The 9,487-nt window shown below is 37.3% G+C and overlaps 1 long non-coding RNA gene across 8 annotated transcripts; it reads right to left on the minus strand.

Moving 5' to 3' along the window:
- Window positions 1-451: 451 nt before the first annotated feature.
- On the minus strand, window positions 452-5,277 carry LOC131218890 (uncharacterized). 8 transcript variants are annotated; one of them, XR_009157899.1, is made up of 4 exons: window positions 2,129-2,431; window positions 1,635-1,994; window positions 1,433-1,531; window positions 452-677 (listed from the first exon to the last, which is right to left on the minus strand). It is a non-coding gene; the product is annotated as an uncharacterized LOC131218890 (long non-coding RNA). The 8 variants fall into 8 exon arrangements; XR_009157901.1 differs by lacking the exon at window positions 452-677 and adding an exon at window positions 1,148-1,262; XR_009157902.1 differs by lacking the exon at window positions 452-677 and adding an exon at window positions 1,148-1,262 and having other exon boundaries at window positions 1,864-1,994; window positions 2,129-2,429.
- Between the last annotated feature and the right edge of the window lie 4,210 nt (window positions 5,278-9,487).

Raw genomic sequence — 9,487 nt, forward strand, 5'->3', positions numbered from 1 at the left:
GTGTGCAGCATACGTTATCTGATCTGATGCATTGCTTGGAATAGCCTAGATCATATATCTCAGATCTGTGAAACATCACATAATTAAATAAGCTCACTTATCATAATTTTTGTTAAATATCCCTGGAGAGAAACTAAATTTTTTTGCTACAGACCTATATATTTGAGATTCATCACCATCTTCTGTCTTCTTGAGAAATAATCCTATAGATTACAAACAAAAGGCCATCATGATTTATCTATTTTATCCATCACGATCATTTATTTTTTTCCAAATCAGGTTAGAATATGAGCCAAAAAAAAATAGATAGAAAAGAAAGAAAAAGAGGACATGAAAACAACACAAACCAGATGCAGAGTTCTGCAACGGTGTAAGGGAAAGAGACTTGGACCTTTAGTGCTATCCATGCCCGCAATTTGATCAAGCATAAAAATTAATTGTAAGATAAACCTGTACAAAAAACAATAGCATATTGATAAGCATATAGTACATCTAAATCCAGTTTCCATAAAAATTGGCAACCAAATCATAAGAGGGCTTTCATTGAAAGAGAAGATATGAGTAGCATACAGGAGTTTTCAGCTGCTAAGGCTGATACGCAGAAAATCTTTTGGACTTCTCCATGCTGTAGCCGCTAATAAGAGCACTATTCTTCAATAAGGGAGTTTCCCCAAAATCTGGACAGAGAGCAAATAGAGTCATTATCATAAATTCATGTTAATGAATCTCGTAAGTTTGGCAGAACTTCCATTACCACATGCAGTTGACATTCAAGACCAAATTAATAACAATAAAGATATATAATAATCATGGTTTTTTTTTGTTTTTTTTTTTTTTTTTTTTTGGGGGGGGGGGGGGGGCGCATAAATATTCCCACACCACTAGATATTACACATTTCGAGATAAATTGAGAAAGTACCTGATTCTTGAGATGTAATTTTTTTTTCCTGGTTCAAATGGCTATCTGGCAACTTTTTTTCCAAATAATAATAATAATCACATATCTAACTAAAAAAATCCATACATGCATGTGGACAATAGTCGAACTTCAACAAGGCGTAGGTTATAAAATATTTCAACAATAGGACAGAACAGACCAATGATCTAGATTACTGGACCATGGGCCCCACTACTGTGCAAAGATGTAGGCTGGGATCTTATGATCTGATGGATTATTGGACCATTTTCCACCCACGGTGGAAAGAAACGGACCACTGGTCTGTATAACAGAACTGTGGGCCCCACTTTTTAGAATTTAAAATCTCGTAAAAAAATGGCCAATGACATTTAGATGGTCAATGTTTAAATAGTTCGTATCATTCTACTAATGTGATTTTAGTGTCACAACAAATAATTAGATTGCTATGTACACTGAATAATAACCTAAGCCGCCAAATCCGAAGAAAGTAGCTATGGAAAGAACATCTCTCACCAAACCACATTCGTTTCCAACAACCAAGCTCATAGTGATTGAATAGAAGTCCAACACTGATACTGGAGCACTTATGCCAGCCACTTTGATACCTGGTACCTGACAATCATATAATACATGTTGCTTTAACAGGCCATACTACCAAATAACCTAACCATCACTTATTTTATCAACATTCATCAAAATCAAAAGAAAGCTATACATTCATTACATTTCAAAGATAAATATTTTATTGGTTGTCCATGATGAGGCTCTAACCTCCCCTCCCAATACACAGATACAAGTGACAGGACTGAATATGTGGCATCCCATACTCATATAGATCCATCTTAGTAGCCTGATATATATAATCTGTAGGCTCTAGACTGGATTGTAAACCAACAGCTAAGGCCTTAAAAGATGTACAGTTCACATGTTTTAAGCAAAAGTACCATGGTTAGATGAGCAAGATCAAGCAATTGGCACGATTTTCTCACAGTGGGTCATCTACCATCGGGGCCACCAGAAGAATTGTATTGATTGCTGAGATTTGGTAGGGAGTCTAACGACTCCTAAATTGGTCCTACAAAGAAATGATGAACTATTCAATCCAACAAACTGAGATGTGTAGAATCAAGATTTAGAAATGCATACGTTTAGGACTAATATCAGGAAAAATAAATAAATAAATAAAAGAAAGAAAGAAAAATATAGAACCTCAAAAAAATCATGCTGGTCCACCCATATATATTAGCTTGATATCCCAGAAACCTTTTTAAAAAATACAAATCATTATAAAAAACTATATAAAGAAGAAAGAAAAAGCTACTTGGAATCAATAGTAAAGCAACATAGGAAGGGAAAAATTAACTTTGTTTCATGCATAAAACCTTTGTGATTGTCCAATTTCAGGCTTGGATATCATCTCCTGCAGTCAAATAAAACAAATCAAAATAAGGTAAAATAGATGTATCTAAAGAATCTATTAGTTCCAACACAATTCAAAGCAAATAGGAAAAGGAGTAGAAACTTTTGAGAGGTAGGATCTTTGGTAGGGCAAATTTTGGAAGCATGGTCCATCCACGATGAAAACCCATCTCAACAGTCTAGATCACCAAACAATGGGCCTTTCTAACTCATCGGCTATTTGAATATCAAAGTGTAAATGCGTAGGAAATAGAAATGATCCTGTTCATCAACAATATACTAAGATTTGGTATGAAGCCCTGCATACCATCCAATCAACATCTTCACTGAATCCAATTGTCCAATCAATGGGTTACCTCTATGATGGGTTAAAACAAAAAAATCACGCACAAAGTTAATTGTGAATTTTCACTTTATTAATCTATAGGAATGGGAAAAAGTTATCGATATTTTCTAGAATTCATGATGAGGAAGCAACCCACAAAATTGGTAGTTATTTTTCATTCAAGTCCAACTTGGAAGCAACATAACCACAATTTGGAGCCCAAACAGTTGCTGAGGAAATCACAATTTGTCTAATTTTCACTCTATTAGACTAATAGCTGCAACTCAGTTCAATAATGCATCTAAACACACCTTATATGTTCCTAACCACAGCGAATTTTTTTTAATTTTATTTTAAATGAAATACAGCACTTTAGTATTCTTATGATGCAATTGCTTCATCATGTTTCATGAAATTTCATTTCTAATCAACTAAAGTATCACAATCTCTGAAGGAAGATAAATATTTTAACCGATTAATACATATCTGAAACTTTCTAGATGACATTTTCTTTTGGCTTTGCATAAGAACACATCACAAAACACATTAGATAAGTTTAATTATTTGCAGCTTTCAGTGTATAACAAGCTTTGCCTGTCTGGCAGCTATATTATGAACTAATACCAGAGAATCCACACGTTAATATTACATCAATGATTATGACAATTCAATCCATAAACACTGCTGATGTCGAAATCTCTGACCTTTACATTCCATCTTAAAGCTAGTGGCCACATCAACAGAGTTCTAAGAATTTTTATTTTCATTAAAAAAACTACAGTTGAAAGATGTTTGTGTACGTGTATTATTCACTAAACTCTGCCAGAGTATCAAACCCCTTTCTTGCAATAGGCTTGCAAAAGAGAAACTTTGATACTCTCATAAGCATGCATGGCCATCTCACACAAGGCCTCCAAAAGGCTTTCTTGCTCTACAGTCCATTCAGACCCTGTTTCACATGAACAATTGGATGTAATTCCATGTAAAGCCCATGAATCAGATGGGCTTTGATAATCTGAATTGGTGCATGGCCCATCTAATGATGGGACCCATCAGATGAACAAATGAGAATACTGAAACATGGGCCCACGTTTATCAGTGTTGAGTTGAACAAAAAGACTTCTTTCACAATGGAGCATCATATAATTACCACTTACCTCTTCTAATGGTAATTCTATCAGCAATGCTGGACCAAATCAAGGCCATAAATCTATCATCAACAGGCTTAATAGAACTTCAAGCATTGGAAAAATGCATCCGAATTTGGTGCATGTTTTGATTACTCATTTTCACCATACGTACCAAGAGTCATCCCGGTACTAGAGTTGATGGGACCAACCGCATGGAACAATTGACAATCATGCTAAAAACTGCATGTTCACCTTCTCTTTTGGCCCACCTAAGTTGTGGAAATGATTGAGTTTTGTGCATTCATCTTGACATATACACATTGCGGCAGACCTACATTCATTTGGGTTGGTGAAATCGATGACCACACTAACTGCTTTCAACTGCCAAAGGAGAATGAAATACGCAGGGCGGAGTCCGAACTGGCATCCAAAAAGTAAAATTCTAAAATCCCATTACAAATAGGTGTCGGGATTCACACTACATCGTTACTCAAAGTCACCCTCTAATAAATAAACCATGCAAAGAACATAGAAGAGATGAAAGAGGCTATATACCTGAGAGATGGAACCCAAAACCATGGTCAAATCACTGGTGATAGGTATTTCCAAAGGCTCCTCCATATTACGCACCTACTCAAAAGACACCACCATACACTAGTTAAGGAAAAAGATTCAGAACATTCAATTCAAGTACTAAAACTTCAATTTTCTGCTTTCATTTGTTCTACATCCACTTTGTTATTTTCTTTTTTCTTTTCTTTTTTCAGTTGAAAGATAATGAAAACATTATTGTGAAACAAATTTCGAAAGAAAAAAAAACCAGACAGAACACCACTTATCATGTCGTGAAAGGCATGCCACAAAATAGAAATAACAGGAAAATAGATGAAATACCCCAAGCTTATGAACTCCGTAATGTTGACATCGGGTGCAAGAATAGGCTATCATAAGGTGGGTCCAATGGATGGATGGCCATGAATCATGATCAACCTGAATCATAAAAAAACAACCTTGATGCAATAAATTTCTTGATGCACGATGGTTACCAATGGATGGATGGCCATGAATCATGATCAACCTGAAATCCAAATCTCAATTCCTTGAGAACAGATTAATGCAATAATTTCAAAACAAAAGCATAGTCCTAAGACAAATCCCGCCTTCTCTTAGGAAATTCAACAAATAGCTAATGTACAAACCGTATTCCTAATTTTCAATTGAATTAGAAGAGAATATGAATAGATTTACTTGCAAGAACCTGACGCTCGGGATGATGGAGTGGTTATGCAAAAACCATATCCCTTGATTCTCCTGAAATTAGCAAATCCATCCCGGATCCACCACCAGATCGACAATGGAAATGAGTGCAGCGGCAACGGGTGCAGCGAGTTCCTACAGTGACAATGGGGCGAAAACGATGGGGTTTGGACAGTGCTAAAATGTTTTGATTGGAGATGGGTTAGGGACCTCAGAGAGGTGGAGGGAGAACAAGAGTCGCAACGAGTGAGGGAGAGCCAGAGCGAGAGGAGGGAAAGCAAGAAAGGAAAAGGCATTGAAAGAGGGTTTCAGAAATTCCTCTTTCAAAATGAGTTTTTATTCACATCCGAACAATGTGAGTTTAACACCAAATTATATACTAAACTAAGTTTTCAGCCATACATTTAAGGGCCCATTTACCAGATGGTTAAGATTGTATAATATGGGTACAAGATAAATATTAACCATCTACAAGAGGACCCACTATTTGGTTGGTCTGGATAACTTTATATCATTTCCACTAGTGACCGCATAAATCACTACCATTTTACATTGGACCCAAAACTAGCACATTTAAAAATGAAACTAACTCCACGTGGGGCACAACGCCAGCCTTTACATGGTGTAAGCGTGTCTTTTATTATCATGGGTAGAGCCCATGGTTCCAAAACTACGCCATTGATTACTTGATTTCGTGCATGCTGGGTGGGGCCAACCGAGATGTTTGTGAGAAATCCACCGTGTCCATCCCTTTTATGAGATTATTTTAGGATGTGCAACAAAAAATTAGGTGTATCCAGCACTCAACTGGACCTCATGAGAGGAAACAATAGGAATTCAGTTAGCACCGAAAACATTCAATCAATATTGTTTTCCTATGGTGTGGTCCACCTGAGATTTTGATCTACCTCATTTACGTGATATAATATTAAAATAATGTGTAAAAATTGATGGATGGTACAAATAAAACACATAGATCTTAGTGGGGCCCACAGATCACCAACTGGCTACTCACGTCACTAGCCAAAACCACGTCTGATTGGCTATTGTACTGCACACCACCGACGTTGCTGGTGTGTTCTGTGGGTCCCATATGAGGTATGTGTTATATCCAAACCATCTGTCCATTTGGAGAAATAGTCACAAGTCTCGGGCCGAAAAATAAAGCAAATCCAAAGATCAAGTGGACCACACTACAAAAGGCAATGGGAGAATGAATGTCTACCATTGAAACCCTTTTGAGGGTCACAAAAGTTTTGGATCAATATAACTTTTTGTTTTTCCTTTTCATCTAGGTATGTGTGATATTATTAATGGATTGGATGGAAAGTAGACGTTATGGTGGGTGGGCCCTACTAATGTTTTAATGGTGAGAATCATTGTCCCATTGCTATTGTTTGTGGTCTTGTTTAACTTAGGATATGAATCACTTTTGGGCTCATATTTTAAAATGATTTTCGGTTATTCCATGTCTATATTAACTTATAACAGGTTGGATCTCAAATAAACATGTGGTGGGCCCTAAGAAGGGTTCATATGTTAGTGTCACTATCCCACTCTTTTCCATGGTGGGGTTCACTTGAAATTTAGATCTGCTCCATCAATCAGATGCAACATTCCATGACGGGCCACGAGATTAAAATATAAAGTCAATCCATGACTTGGGTGGGCCACACCACATACTATAGTTGATAGGGGTTACCCTCCCATTAAAACATTCATAATCATATATTGGGCCCACCTAAATGTGATTATGTAACGTCTCAAAAAAATCCATACAAAGACCCGAGTACCACCTTAGGCAGAAATCGTTAAGGATCAAATCATGTAGAAATTAGATGAAAATTAATTAAGTACTAAACTGAATTAATCGGTGAATTAGCTTGAATCACTTTCTATACGATCTGTGAGACCCAAAACCAGTACAATCACTAACTCTACATTTCTTAAAAACCTAGGATCAATCTCAAAACCCAGTTGCTCTCGGGAGCATCTTGAAACTCTGTATTGAATCTGGACCACGCGTCGAAAGTCTGATTACCACGAAATTATACGATTATGACCGCCTTACTAGGCTTGACAACCATCTCGGGAATTAAGTCCAAATAGTATCCAGAAATGCACAAACGTGAATATCTTTAGAAAACAAACTCAAACTTAAGTGAATTGAGCCGGTCGCTTGCAATCCAAATTTAAGGTTTCAAATAATCAGATTTTGACCCAACTACACTCTTGGATCAGGGAAATTTTCCAACATAGGTCAGTGTACTTGTGGCCCTGATCGAGTGGCAATGATTGTTGAACTGAAACTGGTCCTCCACAGTCGATCTGTAAATCCGATCGGACCAAAAACTTAACCTAACATAGATCCATTGTCAGGGAACTTTCATCGGACCATATGCAGGAAATGAACCTCTAGATAGCTTCGTTGGACCAAAACGGATAACTTTTGGCTATAACCTAAGTATACCATGGCCCTGGGGCCATTGACATCAGTTCTAGGCCTATATAATGGCCTTAACCCACCCCTCTCTCATTCTATACTAATTACCAAACCTTAGGAGAGAGAAGAGAGAAAGGAGAAGGAGAAAGTGAGGAGAAGTGAGAGAGAGTTGGGGTTTGTTGCCGGGATTTGATCCCACCACTCCACGTGCCAAATCATCCTACCCGCATCGTTATACCGGTGATTTCGATTCCATTTTTAGGTAAGAAATCCAAACCTAAATTTGTTTTAGGTGTCTAAGTAGATGGATCGGTGAAATAGCTAACCTATTTCATGTCATAGGCTGTTGTTGTGCCGTAGACAAAGGCATCGTGTTCAAACTGAGTTCGATACGAGTTTACCAACGGAAGGTGCAGACTATAAACGTTTAGATTATGGTTTTCAAGGCTTTCAATATCAGTTAATGATTTATGACAGACTTGATTGCTATCACATATGCTTAGATGCAATATTTCCCGCGTATTACATATATATATATATAAACTATGTTGAAATTAATGCATTCCATGTGTTTGTTGAAATGTTTATATGAATACGAAATTATGATTTGTGCTTGCCATGATTGTTGTTTGAGAATACATGATTATTGTACATGTGGCAACTCCCTTGTGAAAGGATTTACTATAATATATGTTTTAACTAATTTATTACATGTATGTAATATGTGTAGTCTAAGTGTTTGATAAAATGCATGAATGAAAAAATACTTGTTAAAATGTATTTAATGAGGGTGTTGAGATAGGATTCTAAATTTCCTTATCTATAGTTACAGTTTCCTTCATGTAACCTATATCGCTACCACGTGCTTTATGGATGAAATGCCTATGTATAATAACATGTGCACTATGTGTTTGTTGAAATGCTCAAATAAGATTTATATTTGGATTAGTTGTCACATGCTATCTTTGACTATCACATGTGAATGCTATTATTTTGGAGTATGATTGGGGCTATGATGTAGTCTAGGCAATCGGTAATGATTTTCGAATTAGTGGCTGGGGTCGTTTCTCCACACAAAATACGTTCGATAAATCTGAGTCGTACGCTGTTCGTCAATAGTGGTTAGGCCACACAAAGTGCTTACGTGCTCCATGTCGATTAATTTAATGTGCGTCGTACCAATTGAGCTTGTTAAGTAACCCGATTAACCTAATATATGTTCACCATATATGGACACTACTCTTTGAATCTAAGGTAGCACTTACCACTGAAAAGCTCATTTAACCTTAGTACCACGATCCACTGAGACTTATGAGCCGAACATAGTGGTATGGGACACCGTGGTCGAGCTGTCGCCCAACGCTGGGGTGACGAGACTTCCCGTAGTGTCCAGTGAGCAAACCAAACTCGTAAGGGTATATGACACTATATTCGAGCTGTCGGCCTACGATCAGGTGACAAGCCTCTCGTAGTGACCTCGATATACACTAGGACTACACTAAGGTGATGAGACTTTCCGTAGTGACTTCGAGTATAAACCAGGCCTGCGCTGAGGTGACGAGCCTCTCTGTAGGGACCTGAAACTGTCATCGTATGCGACTAACTAGGATTAACGACCCTAGATGGATCATTGTTTGGGTCAATGATATAAAAGGAGGTACCTTAACTTCCCAAACCTGCTGTATGAATAAGTTTAATTAAGAACTTGGCTAATCACATATATGCACCGCATTGCATGTGCCTTTGGCGTTGGAGTTGAGCATAACGGTAGTGTTGCATGCGTGACCATGAGATGATGTCGCAGAGAGAGTGCAGGTGAGGGCATACATCGTTATTACATAACATCTTTGCATTAATCAGAGTACTTAGGAATGTTTGTTGTATTGCTTTATCATTACTTCTTGACTGAATTGATAACATGTTAACCTTTGCCTTATAGCACCACTGAGTTGATCACTCACTCCCACTTTGAGATGGTATTTTAAAATACCAAG

This window comes from Magnolia sinica, chromosome 11 (assembly GCF_029962835.1).
Source record: "Magnolia sinica isolate HGM2019 chromosome 11, MsV1, whole genome shotgun sequence".
Taxonomy (NCBI): Eukaryota; Viridiplantae; Streptophyta; class Magnoliopsida; order Magnoliales; family Magnoliaceae; genus Magnolia; species Magnolia sinica.